We start from the raw sequence: 15,327 nt of genomic DNA, 5'->3' as shown, positions 1-15,327 counted from the left end.
TTATCTAACCTATGTCAGCTGTTAAAGAGGCCGAACTGACACCTCCTCTCTGCATGCAGCCACAGGGGAGAGACGGTCCATTTGAGGTGAAACATTACAGTCCACTCAGTGTATCAGTTCCAATCAATACTAATGTGTGGATGTTCCCGAGCTGACAGCCCAGTACCCACAGGAGCATGTAGTGTGTTGGCTGGGCTGATGGTGGTGGGTTGGAGGTGTAAGAAGAGGAGAGAACTGCTGTGTTGTTGGCTGATTTCTCGACCAAATCGTTTGACACAAACACCACAGAACACACAGCCTGCCCTCCCTGGCATCACACACGCATGCACGCACACACCAACAGACTGGCGTAGAATGGTCATCGTGGAAAAACACAGAGACTGTATCCACAGCTTTTACAGCTACTGTACTGGCTGTGTCAATATAGAGACTGCCCTGTTTTCTCTGAGTGTCAATTCAAACAGAATGTGGAGAGTGTGGAGAGACAGAGAGATGGAGGAGAATAGGGGGGGAAGAGACAAGGAGGGAGGGAGGGAGGGAGGGAGGGAGGGAGGGAGGGAGGGAGGGAGGGAGGGAGGGAGGGAGGGAGGGAGGGGGCGGGACAGAGAGCAGAGCAACACATGGAAGTGAGCCATTCAGATTTGATACAAATCCATCACACTAGAGGCTTGTTTATGTCTATGTGGAGGAGGAGAGGAGGATGGATGGATGACGAAAAGAGGACAGAAGGAAGGAAGGAGTGATGGAGGGAGACTGCAGAGCTTGAGGGGAAAACGGGCGGAAATATGTTGAAATGGAAGCAAGGAAATGGAGGACGAAAAACTAATCAGGGATGCATATGGTGTGGCTAAACGACAAACGAGACAACCGGAGAGAAAGAAAAAGAGAGAGAGATAACAAGAAAGAGAGCAAGAAAGAAGGGCGAGAGAGAGAGAGAGAGAGAGAGAGAGAGAGAGAGAGAGAGAGAGAGAGAGAGAGAGAGAGAAAAAGAAAGGTTGAAAAGAGAAAATGGCTAGAGAGAGAGAGCAAAAGAAAAAAAAGAGGGAGAGAAAGATAGAGAGCGAAAGGAGGAAGATGAGGAATGGACACTCACCCATTCCAGTGGCCTCTCCACAGGCGAACACAATCCCGTCTCTGTGATGCCATCCTGGGTAGGAGCAGAGAGAGATCCTGGAGCTCCCTCCTCAGAATACCAATAGGGTTGCTATTATCAGCTCATAGATACACACACACACACACACACACTGGCACTGAAGAGGAGAATGCCAGACACACAGACACACACTTACACACACACACACTTACACACACACACACTTACACACACACACACACACACACACACACACACACACACACACACACACACACACACACACACACACACACACACACACACACACACACACACACACACACACACACACACACACACACAGAGTCAGGTCTGAGGCCGACACTTTAATATCAACTCTCACAAACCTTTATCTAATTTCTGGCTTCATTTGTCTTTGTCTCTCTCTTTCCAGGACCCCCCTTCTCTTGCTCTCTTTCTCTGCCTCTCTCTCTCTATGAAAATAATTACAGCATTAGACAAGCCTGAAAAAAACATGTAAATATACTGCGACACTCACACATATGCATAGCTTACACACACACACACACACACACACACACACACACACACACACACACACGGTATATACCATTTACACAATCCCAATGTAACGCAGCAGTCCCAATGACGACGCCGGCCGTATGTTGCAGTTGCAGTCTGTTCCTGGCTGTATGGTGTTAAACAGGAATGAGCACCCTGTTATCATCCGTTCCCCATCTCTCTGGATTCCTCTCCTCTCCTCCGTCTGATGCCCAGATAAGAGGATGAAAGACCAGACTCTCTTCTCTTTTCTCTCCGTAGTGTCTATTCTCTTATTGTCCTTAATTCATTGGTTAGTTCAAGGTTTTTTTTATCCCTGCTACCAGTGTACTTTGCTGTGATTCCATGACACTCGACTGAAAACTGCATTTACTAACTCACCCTCTCTCTCTCGCTTCTTCCTTGCTCAAAAGTATCCCCGTACCTACTCAGCTCTCTCTCCAATCCAATCAGCACTGTCTCCCTCCCTCTGTCCCTCGCTCTGTCCCTCCCTCTGTCCCTCGCTCTGTCCCTCGCTCTGCTCCCTCGCTCTGTCCCTCCTACTCTGTTGCCTCCCCCTCCTTCCTATCACCCACTCCCTCTCTCTCTCTCTGTTTCTCTCTCGGGTTTTCTGAAAGACAAATATCAACTGCCCCCGTCTCTATCACTCTTGGATATAAGTATTTGAACCAAAACGGAAAGAGAAAATCAACATGTGAATACGCACAGACACACAGAGACACACACACACAGAGACACACACACACAGGACAGTAATCATACGGATGTCCTCCTTCCCCAGCTGGAGTGAATGACCCTGACAGGACTTGACATGGTTACATGCTCAGGGTGACAAACAAAATCACACACTTCATACACACCCAGACCTACACACAAATGAACGCATGTGTGCGTGTGCACGCACACACACACACACACACACACACACACACACACACACACACACACACAAGGAGACAAACACAATCACAGGACCACATCTGTGTGTTAAAACTCAGAGTAAACACACAGGCACATGAGGAATACTCCACAACATGACAGCCACACTCCCACCAGACAGACACTCCCACCAGACAGACAGTCACATGAGGAATACTCCACAACATGACAGCCACACTCCCACCAGACAGACACTCCCACCAGACAGACAGTCACATAAGGAATACTCCACAACATGACAGCCACACTCCCACCAGACAGACACTCCCACCAGACAGACAGTCACATGAGGAATACTCCACAACATGACAGCCACACTCCCACCAGACAGACAGTCACATGAGGAATACTCCACAACATGACAGCACCATCCCACCAGACAGACAGTCACATGAGGAATACTCCACATGACAGCCACACTCCCACCAGACAGACAGTCACATGAGGAATACTCCACAACATGACAGCCACACTCCCACCAGACAGACGGTCCCACCAGACAGACAGTCACATGAGGAATACTCCACATGACAGCCACACTCCCACCAGACAGACAGTCACATGAGGAATACTCCACAACATGACAGCCACACTCCCACCAGACAGACAGTCACATGAGGAATACTCCACATGACAGCCACACTCCCACCAGAAAAACAGTCACATGAGGAATACGCCACAACATGACTGCAACATCCCACCAGACAGACAGTCACATGAGGAACACTCCACAACATGACAGCCACACTCCCACCAGACTGTCACGACTTCCTCCGAAGTCGGTCCCTCTCCTTGTTCGGACGACGTTCGGCGGTCGACGTCACCGGACTTCTAGCCATCGCCGATCCACTTTTCATTTTCCATTTATTTTGTCTTGTCTTCCCACACACCTGGTTCCAATTCCATTCATTACATGTTGTGTATTTAACCCTCTGTTCCCCCCATGTCCTTGTCCGGAATTGTTTATTTGTAAGTGCTTGTGCACGTTATGTCTGGTGTGCGTCGGGTTTTTACCCATTTATTGATTGTTCTGTTTTCCGGTGGGTTTTTATTATTAAACTGCGCCGTTGGAAACACAGTTTTTGCTCTCCTGCGTCTGACTTCTCTGCCACCAGTACGCACCCCTTACAGAATTCCAGACCAAACTTATGGAGTCAGCAGGAGCAGGTACCCCGGGTATGGGGTGGAGGAGCACATCCGGGAACACGCAGCAATGCTCCACCATCTTGGCACCACCATGGACCACGTTGTCCAGACAATGGACCGCTGGGAGAGACAGGGAGTTCTCCCAGCGCCTCCACCAGCACAGCCGGGGTCTCCACAACGCGCCCCTCCTTCTCCTGGTCCCAGTGGGATTCGTCTCTCCCTTCCCCAGGAATATGATGGGATGGCTGCGAACTGCCAGGGGCTTCTCTTGCAGCTGGACTTATACCTGGCAACCGTCCACCCGGCTCCTTCGGGCCGTGAGAGGGTGTCCGCCCTCGTCTTGTGCCTCACCGGGAAAGCCCTGGAGTGGGCCAACGCCGTGTGGAGAGAGGGAGATGCAGTGTTGGACCAGTTTGAGGAGTTCACCCGCCGTTTCCGGTCAGTCTTCGACCACCTGCCCGAGAGTAGAGCGGCGGGTGAACACCTCTTCCATCTGAGGCAGGGGACGAGGAACGCCCAGGAGTTCGCCCTGGAGTTTCGGACCCTGGCTGCCGGCGCGGGATGGAACGACAGGGCCCTGATCGACCATTATCGCTGCAGTCTGCGCGAGGACGTCCGTCGGGAGTTGGCCTGCAGAGACACCACCCTCACATTCGAGCAGCTGGTGGACCTGTCCATCTGGCTGGATAACCTGTTGGCTACCCGCGGATGTTCTGATCGGGGTCTGTTGGTTCCATTCCCTCGCACCCCCTCTCCGATACTCATGGAGCTGGGAGGGGCGGTGCGCAGGGAGACGGGAGGGGGTTCCAGCTCGTGCACCATCTGTGGCCGCAGAGGTCACTGCCGGTCGGTGCCGGGTTGGTTCCTCTGGGTATCGAGGCAGCAGGCAGGGTGCTCTGGCGTCCCCCCAGGTGAGCCAGCAACATTTTCACCCAGAGCCCTCTGTTGCACATATGTTTGTGTATGTCACTTTTCCTGATTTTTCCCCGCATTCCCAGCATACGGCGCTCGTCGATTCCGGCGCGGCTGGTAATTTTATAGATAGATCGTTCGCCCATAGTTTAGGGATCCCCATTGTTCCTGTGGCTGTGCCCTTCCGTGTTCACGCCTTAGATAGTCGACCATTAGGGTCAGGGTTGATTAGGGAGCCCACCGCTCCTCTGGGCATGGTGACGCAAGGGGGTCATAAGGAGAGAATTAGTCTCTTCCTTATTGACTCTCCTGCATTTCCCGTGGTGTTAGGCCTACCCTGGTTAGCTTGTCATGACCCCACTGTTTCTTGGCCACAGAGGGCTCTCACGGGGTGGTCGCGAGAGTCCTCGGGGGGGTATTTAGGGGATTCTGTTGGTGCTACTATGGTGGAAGGTCCAGACCAGGTCTCCACCGTGCGCATTCCCCCTGAATATGCCGATTTGGCTCTCGCCTTCTCCAAAAAGAAGGCGACTCAATTACCACCCCATCGACGGGGCAATTGTGCGATAAATCTCCTGGTAGACGCTGCGCTTCCCAGGAGTCATGTGTATCCCCTCTCACAGGCGGAGACGGAGGCTATGGAAACATATGTCTCCAAATCCCTGCGTCAGGGGTACATTCGGTCCTCCACTTCACCCTCCTCCTCGAGTTTCTTTTTTGTGAAGAAGAAGGAGGGAGTTCTGCACCCGTGTATTGACTATTGGGGTCTGAACCAGATCACTGTGAGGTACAGTTACCCGCTACTGCTCATAGTCACAGCGATTGAGTCAATGCACAGGGCGCGCTTCTTCACCAAACTAGACCTCAGGAGCGCTTACAACCTTTCAGGGACCTACACGGGCAGGGTGTAGTGGTGTATATTGATCACATTCTGATATACTCCGCTACACGCGCCGAGCATGTGTCCCTGGTGCGCAGGGTGCTTGACCGCCTGTTAGAGCATGACCTGTACGTCAAGGCTGAGAAGTGCCTGTTCTTCCAGCAGTCCGTCTCCTTCCTAGGGTACCGCATTTCCACCTCAGGGGTGGAGATGGAGAGTGACCGCATTTCAGCCGTGCGTAATTTGCCAACTCCCACCACGGTAAAGGAGGTGCAGCGGTTCTTAGGGTTTGCCAACTACTACCGGAAATTTATCCGGGGTTTTGGTCAGGTGGCGGCTCCCATTACCTCACTGCTGAAGGGGGGTCCTGTGCGTTTGCAGTGGTCGGCTGAGGCAGACAGGGCTTTTGGTCACCTGAGGGCTCTGTTTACCTCGGCTCCCGTGCTGGCCCATCCGGATCCCTCTTTGGCGTTCATAGTGGAGGTGGACACGTCCGAGGCTGGGATAGGAGCTGTGGTCTCTCAGCGCTCGAGTACGCCACCGAAGCTCCGCCCCTGTGCCTTCTTCTCGAAGAAGCTCAGCCCGGCGGAGCGAAACTATGATGTGGGGGACCGGGAGCTGTTGGCTGTTGTCAAGGATCTGAAGGCGTGGAGACATTGGCTTGAGTGTGCTAAACACCCTTTTCTCATCTGGACTGACCACCGCAATCTGGAGTACATCCAGGCAGCGAAGAGATTGAACCCTCGCCAGGCAAGGTGGGCCATGTTTTTCACCCATTTTGTGTTTACCCTTTCCTACAGGCCAGGCTCCCAGAACGTGAAGGCAGACGCATTGTCCCGGCTGTATGACACAGAGGAGCGGCCCATGGATCCCACTCCCATACTCCCTGCCTCCTGCCTGGTGGCACCGGTAGTGTGGGAGCTGGACGCGGACATTGAGCAGGCATTACATGCAGAGCCCTCTCCCGTCCAGTGTCCCGCTGGGCGTCTGTACGTCCCGTCTGCTGTTCGTGACCGGTTGATCTATTGGGCCCACACGTCACCCTCCTCTGGTCATCCTGGGTTCGGACAGACAATGCGCTGTTTGAGTGGGAGGTACTAGTGGCCTACCTTGGCTAAGGACGTGAGGGTTTATGTTTCTTCCTGCTTGTTGTGCACCCAGTGTAAGGCTCCTAGGCACCTGCCCAGAAGGAAGCTACACCCCTTACCCGTTCCACAACGTCCTTGGTCGCACCTGTCGGTGGATTTTCTAACCGATCTCCCCCCTCACAGGGTAACAACGCGATCCTGGTCGTTGTGGATCGGTTTTCGAAGTCCTTTCATCTCCTCCCTCTGCCCGGTCTCCCTACTGCCCTACAGACTGCGGAGGCCTTGTTTACGCACGTCTTCCGGCACTACAGGGTGCCTGAGGATATAGTGTCTGATCGAGGTCCCCAATTCACGTCTAGGGTCTGGAAGGCGTTCATGGAACGTCTGGGGGTCTCGATCAGCCTTACTTCAGGGTTTCACCCCGAGAGTAATGGGCAGGTGGAGAGAGTAAACCAGGATGTGGGCAGGTCTCTGCGGTCCTATTGCCAGGACCGGCCGGGGGAGTGGGCGGCGTTCATGCCCTGGGCCGAGATGGCACAGAACTCGCTTCGCCACTCCTCCACTAACCTCTCTCCCTTCTAGTGTGTACTGGGGTACCAGCTGGTTCTGGCGCCTTGGCATCAGGGTCAGACCGAGGCTCCTGTGGTGGACAACTGGTTTAGGCACGCGGAGGAGACATGGGAAGCTGGTCCGTGTTCACCTTCAGCGGGCCGTGCTGTGCCAAAAGTAGAACGCAGACCGCCACCGCAGTGAGGCCCCGGTGTTCGCACCGGGGGACCGGGTCTGGCTCTCGACCCGAAACCTGCCCCTCCTCCTGCCCTCCCAGAAGCTGGGTCCGCGGTTTGTGGGGCCATTTAAAGTCCTGAGGAGAGTGAACAATGTTTGTTATAGGTTACAGCTTCCCCCCCGATTACCGTATTAACCCCTTGTTCCATGTGTCTCTCCTCAGGCCGGTGGTGGCTGGCCCGCTCCAGGAGTCTGAGGTGCGGGAGGTTCCTCCACCCCCTCTGGACATTGAGGGGGCCCCGGCGTACTCTGTTCGCTCCATCCTGGATTCGAGGCGTCGGGCGAGGGGCCTTCAGTATCTCGTGGAGTGGGAGGGGTATGGTCCGGAGGAGAGGTGCTGGGTTCCGGTTGAGGACGTGTTGGACCCTTTAATGCTGCAGGAGTTCCACCTTCTTCGTCCGGATCGCCCTGCGCCTCGCCTTCCAGGTCGTCCTTGAGGCCGGTGTCGACGCGCGGCTGGAGCCGTGCATCAAGGGGGGGTACTGTCACGACTTCCTCCGAAGTCGGTCCCTCTCCTTGTTCGGGCGACGTTCGGTGGTAGACGTCACCGGTCTTCTAGCCATTGCCGATCCACCTTTCATTTTCCATTTGTTTTGTCTTGTCTTCCCACACACCTGGTTCCAATTCCATTCATTACATGTTGTGTATTTAACCCTCTGTTCCCCCCATGTCCTTGTCCGGAATTGTTTATTTGTAAGTGCTTGTGCACGTTATGTCTGGTGTGCGTCGGGTTTTTACCCATTTATTGATTGTTCTGTTTTCCGGTGGGTTTTTATTATTAAACTGCGCCGTTGGAAACACAGTTTTTGCTCTCCTGCTTCTGACTTCTCTGCCGCCAGCACGCACCCCTTACACAGACAGACAGTCACATGAGGAACACTACACAACATGACAGCCACACTCCCACCAGACAGACAGTCACATGAGGAACACTCCACAACATGACAGCCACACTCCCACCAGACAGAAAGGACAATCCCAACAGAAACTCATATTCCTCTGCTCCTATCACGTTCCGGCTCCACCACGTATTCATCCACTATGTGTGACATTACAACTCTTTGACATAGCGGTTGTCATGTTGTCCTCTCTCCTCTCTTTTAACTCTCATGTTAGTATCCAAATTGTCACACCGTCTCAGTCATTTTCTCCATAGGCCCTATTTCAGTATGACTTCTGTTGCCCTGCCAGAGTGACTGAATGTCTCTCCCATCTTATTTGTCCAGTTGTCCACTCCCCTCTCCAATAATGATCTATCCTGCCTCGTCCCCATGTCTCTGGCACTGCACGTGTGTCACGTTTGTCCCAACCCTTTTCCCATGTTTGCTATCAATTCTCCACATATGCTGTTACATGTACGTTCATTAGGTTGTCCTGTCTCACTTTCTCATTGTCTTGTCAATATGTCCTATCCCCTCTCTTATATTTGCTATAATGGTGTCATCTTCATTCCATGTTGGCCAATCATATGGTCCATGTCATTATTCCATCATGTTGTGCTAACCCGTATCTCATAGTGTAGGTGTCCTGCCCTCTGTCGCTCATACTGGAGAAGACAGCACTGAAATGTTTGCTTTGATTTTTATCTCTCTGCTCTTTATTTTCACTTTGCACTTAGTCAAATATTAGCCAAGTGTTGATTGACCTTTGAAAAGGTTAGTGGGCAAACAGCACTGTATCACATATCACTCATGTTTGGAGTTGTCAGTGTGTGTGTATTCCCAGAGGGGAGGGGCCAGAGCCTACAGAAAGAAGTCTACTCAGTCCTCTGTCTCTCCCATTCAATCACATCCACAACTATACCGCCCCCACTGCCCTGGCCCCTGTGCTGCTTAGAAGAGGTGCTTGGGGTGCCTCACTGTGAGTTTGTGTGTGTGTGTGTGTGTGTGTGTGTGTGTGTGTGTGTGTGTGTGTGTGTGTGTGTGTGTGTGTGTGTGTGTGTTCATGCATCAGTGTCTGATAAGTCCAGCCCTGAACAGTACATACTGTTTGCTGTAGTTAAGTGTTTTTTGCATAAACACCTGACCAAAATATTTCATGCTCTCTTTCTCCCCTGCCTTTCTCTGATGTCAACTCTGAGCTGTTCTCTCTACCTCTCCCTCCCTCCATCTCTCCCTCAAACACCAATATGCATTCAACAGCTGCTCTCTCTCTGTCTCTCTCTGATCTCTAGCCCAAACCCCACCCCCTCGTTCACACATTTATACACACTGTTTTTACCGAACAAATACGTACAACACACACGTACACTCGTACATTCCTTGAGGGTTAGAGCGGATGGAGCACAGATGCACAGTCATACACAGACAAATTAAACACACACATAGTCCCACACTGCTGCAGCAGGTGAGGATTGGCCAGCGTTAGCAGCATTCCACCCTCTGAGTGGCATGTGGGTGTACCCCTGCCATGTTCCTTTCCTCCCCTCTTTCCTCACTGCACTATATGGTTCCCATGTTAACCATTGCCTGGACAGCATGCAACAGGGGAGGGAGAATGAATGGATGGAGAAAGGGTGAGAAAGAGAGGAAAAGAGAGAGGGAGGGAGGGAGAGAATTGACATTCAGAAGGAGCACTGCGCATCACTCGTGGAATAATAATTAGCTGCTCAGTATTCTAGTCACATATCCACCGCTATCAATGAGAGAGAGAGAGAGAGAGTGAGAGGGAGGAGAGAGAGAAGAGAGGGGGAGGGCAGAGGGTGAGATACAGAGGGAGGGGGAAGAAACAAACACAGGGAGAAACAAGGTGAACAAAAGGGGGAGGGATGAAAGGGGAAAGAGAAGAGGAGATGGAGGACGAAAAAGAGAAGCATGGTGGCACGAGCTGGAGAGGCAGATGTTCGTACGTTGCACAACACACACACACACACACACACACACACACACAGTGCAGTCACGCATACAAATACACACACACTGCAGCACAAATACACATACACACACATACAGGGCATAGACATACACTCAAGTCCGAGAAAGACACATTAAACACCATTTTTTCCCCAGTTTTTTTCACTCACACAAGCTTCCTAGTCAGACAGAGGGTGAATATGAACACACATACAAACACACACACACTACACACGAGGAGACTACTTTGTCAAAGTCACAGCAGGTACCGCCACCTCAGCAAAGAGAGAGACAGGGAGAATAGAGAAAGACAAAGACAAGAGGAGAGAGAGAAAGAGAGGGAGAGAAAGAAAGAGAGGGGGAGAGAGAAAGAAAGAGATGGGGGAGAAAGAGAGAGAGAAAAGAGAGGGGGAGAGAGAAAGAGGGATAAAGACAGCAGGAGAAAGGAAGGAGAGCATGACAGAGAGAAAACAGAGGTAAATGCAGAAAAGGAAGCATGTCAGATGATAAATGTGTATAACATTAGTTAAATAGGTCAATTATAATAAGATATTTCATAATAAAGGAGCAGAGAAATCAGATGAATCAGGAAACACCTTGCGGTGTGTGTAGTCACCCAAAAATACTAAGGACTGCAGGCAGCATGTTGACAGAAATATGACTTCCTACCCAGACTTAGGCATTATGGAGTAATGAGAACTATACTGTAGTTATTATTACAGCATATGAACTCATCACCAACAGGCCAAGAACTCATACTTTATTCATCAGTCTATACGTGACTGAATGGAATTCTAATTAGACTATTCAACTCATTGGCAGAATCCTGTTCTAATTCAAATTCTGATCTAATAATGTGTTCTATTTCACAGTGATTGATTGATTAATGATATCATTCTAATGTCGTGGGTAAACTTAATTTACCTTAGTGACATTCATTTATCTTAGTGACACTCATTAACGCCATTCACAGTCAGGAATTCATGAGGGAACCCAAGATAATTAAATAAAAAAGGTTTTTAAACATTCTCAGTTGTAAAATCACTACAGCAATATTCTAGATGTGATACACTGGCTCTACAGTACAGCATATGGGATAATACATAATAATGTCAATGTCTTCAATGCAATGACAGCAAAGATGCCGACAATGATGCACTTACGTCCTTAACAAAGATAACATCACGTCACCTAACTAGAGGCTACCTCTTCTCTATTTACCCAGGGTGAATACTATCTTACTATATCTGTCCCCAGTGCTAAACCCCAAACACAGGGGCCGCTCCCCTCGCTCTCCACCTGAGATGTCAGCAGGTTCAGGCCCAGCGCTGAATAGGCACATTATCTCTGAGGGTCAGGTATTTTACATTTACTTTTACGTCATTTATCAGACGCTCTTATCCATAGCGACTTACTAATTGGTGCATTCCCCTTATGATATCCAGTTGAACAACCACTTTACAATAGTACATCTATATCTTTTTTTTGGAGGGGGGGGGGGGGTTAGAAGGATTACTATATCCTATCCCAGGTATTCCTTAAAGAGGTGGGGTTTCAGGTGTCTACGGAAGGTGGTGATTGACTCCGCTGTCCTGGTGTCGTGAGGGAGCTTGTTCCACCATTGGGGTGCCAGAGCAGCGAACAGTTTTGACTGGGCTGAGCGGAAACTGTGCTTCCGCAGAGGTAGGGGGGCCAGCAGGCCAGAGGTGGATGAACGCAGTGCCCTTGTTTGGGTGTAGGGCCTGATCAGAGCCTGAAGGTACGGAGGTGCTGTTCCCCTCACAGCTCCGTAGGCAAGCACCATGGTCTTGTAGCAGATGCGAGCTTCAACTGGAAGCCAGTGGAGTGTGCGGAGGAGCGGGGTGACGTGAGAGAACTTGGGAAGGTTTAACACCAGACGGGCTGCGGCGTTCTGGATGAGTTGTAGGGGTTTAATGGCATAGGCAGGGAGCCCCGCCAACAGCGAGTTGCAGTAATCCAGACGGGAGATGACAAGTGCCTGGATTAGGACCTGCACCGCTTCCTGTGTAAGGCAGGGTCGTACTCTGCGAATGTTGTATAGCATGAACCTACAGGATCGGGTCACCGCCTTGATGTTAGTGGAGAACGACAGGGTGTTGTCCAGGGTCACGCCGAGGCTCTTAGCACTCTGGGAGGAGGACACAATGGAGTTGTCCACCGTGATGGCGAGATCATGGAACGGGCAGTCCTTCCCCGGGAGGAAGAGCAGCTTCGTCTTGCCGAGGTTCAGCTTGAGGTGGTGATCCGTCATCCACACTGATATGTCTGCCAGACATGCAGAGATGCGATTCGCCACCTGGTTATCAGAAGGGGGAAAGGAGAAGATTAATTGTGTGTCGTCTGCGTAGCAATGATAGGAGAGACCATGTGAGGATATGACAGAGCCAAGTGACTTGGTGTATAGCGAGAATAGGAGAGGGCCTAGAACTGAGCCCTGGGGGACACCAGTGGTGAGAGCACGTGGTGCGGAGACGGATTCTCGCCACGCCACCTGGTAGGAGCAACCTGTCAGGTAGGACACAATCCAAGAGTGAGCCGCGCCGGAGATACCCAACTTGGAGAGGAGGATCTGATGATTCACAGTATCAAAGGCAGCAGATAGGTCTAGAAGGATGAGAGCAGAGGAGAGAGAGATAGCTTTAGCAGTACGGAGAGCTTCCGTGACACAGAGAAGAGCAGTCTCAGTTGAATGACCAGCCTTGAAACCTGACTGATTTGCATCGAGAAGGTCATTCTGAGAGAGATAGCAGGAGAGCTGGCCAAGGACGGCACGTTCAAGAGTTTTGGAGAGAAAAGAAAGAAGGGATACTGGTCTGTAGTTGTTGACATCGGAGGGATCGAGTGTAGGGGTGCAACTCTCGCTCTCTTGAAGACGGAAGGGACGTAGCCAACGGTCAAGGATGAGTTGATGAGCGAGGTGAGGTAAGGGAGAAGGTCTCAGGAAATGGTCTGGAGAAGAGAGGAGGGGATAGGGTCAAGCGGGCAGGTTGTTGGGCGGCCGGCCGTCACAAGACGCAAGATTTCATCTGGAGAGAGAGGGGAGAAAGAGGTCAAAGCACAGGGTAGGGCAGTGTGAGCAGGACCAGCGGTGTCGTTTGACTTAACAAACGAGGATCGGATGTCATCAACCTTCTTTTCAAAATGGTTGACGAAGTCATCTGCAGAGAGGGAGGAGGGGGGGGAGGAGGATTCAGGAGGGAGGAGAAGGTGGCAAAGAGCTTCCTAGGGTTAGAGGCAGATTCTTGGAAGTTAGAGTGGTAGAAAGTGGCTTTAGCAGCAGAAACAGAGGAGGAAAATGTAGAGAGGAGGGAGTGAAAAGATGCCAGGTCCGCAGGGAGGATAGTTTTTCTCAATGTCCGCTCGGCTGCCCGGAGCCCTGTTCTGTGAGCTCGCAATGAGTCGTCAAGCCACGGAGCAGGAGGGGAGGACCGAGCCGGTCGGGAGGATAGGGGACATAGAGAGTCAAAGCATGCAGAAAGGGAGGAGAGGAGGGTTGAGGAGGCAGAATCAGGAGATTGGTTGGAGAAGGCTTGAGCAGAGGGAAGAGATGATAGGATGGAAGAGGAGAGAGTAGCAGGAGAGAGAGCGCGAAGGTTGCGACGGCGCAATACCATATGAGTAGGGGCAGAGTGAGTAGTGTTGGAGGAGAGTGAGAGGGAAAAGGATACAAGGTAGTGGTCGGAGACTTGGAGGGGAGTTGCAGTGAGATTAGTAGAAGAGCAGCATCTAGTGAAGATGAGGTCAAGCGTATTGCCTGCCTTGTGAGTAGGGGGGGACGGTGAGAGGGTGAGGTCAAAAGTGGAGTGGAAAGAAGGAGGCAGAGAGAAATTAGTCAAAGGTAGACGTAGGGAGCTTAAAGTCACCTAGAACTGTGAGGGGTGAGCCATCCTCAGGAAAGGAACTTATCAAGGCGTCAAGCACATTGATGAACTCGCCAAGGGAACCTGGAGGGCGATAAATGGTAAGGATGTTAAGCTTGAATGGGCTAGTGATTGTGACAGCATGGAATTCAAATGAGGAGATAGACAGATGGGTCAGAGGAGAAAGAGAAAATGTCCACTTGGGAGAGATGAGGATTCCAGTGCCACCACCCCGCTGACCAGATGCTCACGGGGTGTGCGAGAACACGTGGTTATGGATGAAACATAGCTGAGAATTCCAGGGATGTCCAGGGACAGATACTCAATAGGTGCTGTCACATTCACTCCTCACAAGGACAACAGTATCCCTTTCCTGCAATCAATGACCAAAAGCACCTTCTTTGTCCTCATGGGTGGAATTATCTTCATATTTTTCATAATTAATAAAGATTTGTTTTTTTAAATCACGTATATCTGGTGTTTCTATATCAAACAGTGTTGTTATATTTCAGTATACTGTGATGTATATAAAGTGTCATATTAGCATGTAAACTCAAAATGGAAAACATTTCAACTCTACATCTGAAATGGAACAGGTGTTCTTTTTTAAGCCAATAGCCATGTGTGTAAGGTGTATACTTCTGTTTCAAAGAATATTTGTTTAACACTATCAAGATATACTCTGTGTGACTGTCACGACTCCTGCCGAGGGTGACTCCTCTCCCTGTTCGGGTGGCGCTCGGCGGTCGTCGTCACCGGCCTACTAGCTGCCACCGATCCCTTTTTCCCTTTTCTGTTGGTTTTGTCTTGATTGTTTGCACCTGTGTATGATTAGTGTTTTGTTTAGTATTTAAGCCCGTTTCCCCACCTGTTCTGTGTGCGGGCTTACTTTCTGTTGTCAACTGTTGTTTATGCAGTGGTACGTGTTATCGGATCCTTGTGTTTGTTGGATCACACCCAGTTGTGTTTTCGTGGGTGTACTTTTCTTTTACGGTGCAATTCATTAAAAGCCCGTTAGCAACTACTCCTGTTTCCTGCGCCTGACTCCACACCCACTACTGCAAGCTTGACAGTGACCCTGGTTTAGCCCACTGCAGTAGATTTGTTTAAGAACAAGATATACTCTGTGTGACCCTGGTTTAGCCCACTGCAGTAGATTTGTTTAAGAACAAGATATACTCTGTGT

At 50.8% G+C, this 15,327-nt stretch overlaps 1 protein-coding gene across 7 annotated transcripts in view; it reads right to left on the bottom strand.

The window, feature by feature from the left end:
• Positions 1-2,105, bottom strand: part of LOC115176487 (glutamate receptor ionotropic, kainate 5) — a 105,799-nt gene extending 103,694 nt beyond the window's left edge. For 3 of the 7 annotated variants that reach the window (XM_029736519.1, XM_029736525.1, XM_029736521.1), the window contains exons 1-3: positions 1,707-2,105; positions 1,483-1,569; positions 1,094-1,204 (exon numbers count right to left, since the gene is read on the bottom strand). The gene's annotated coding sequence lies outside the window, so the exon portion shown is untranslated. The remainder of the gene's footprint in view (positions 1-1,093; positions 1,205-1,482; positions 1,570-1,706) is intronic. The other 4 variants (XM_029736522.1, XM_029736524.1, XM_029736520.1 and 1 more) reach the window with 3 other exon arrangements.
• Positions 2,106-15,327: the final 13,222 nt, after the last annotated feature.

The sequence above is a fragment of the Salmo trutta genome, chromosome 37 (genome assembly GCF_901001165.1).
Source record: "Salmo trutta chromosome 37, fSalTru1.1, whole genome shotgun sequence".
NCBI classification, from domain to species: Eukaryota; Metazoa; Chordata; class Actinopteri; order Salmoniformes; family Salmonidae; genus Salmo; species Salmo trutta.
The sequence above is the reverse complement of the archived record's forward strand: the minus strand, read 5'-3'. Positions and strand labels throughout refer to the sequence as shown.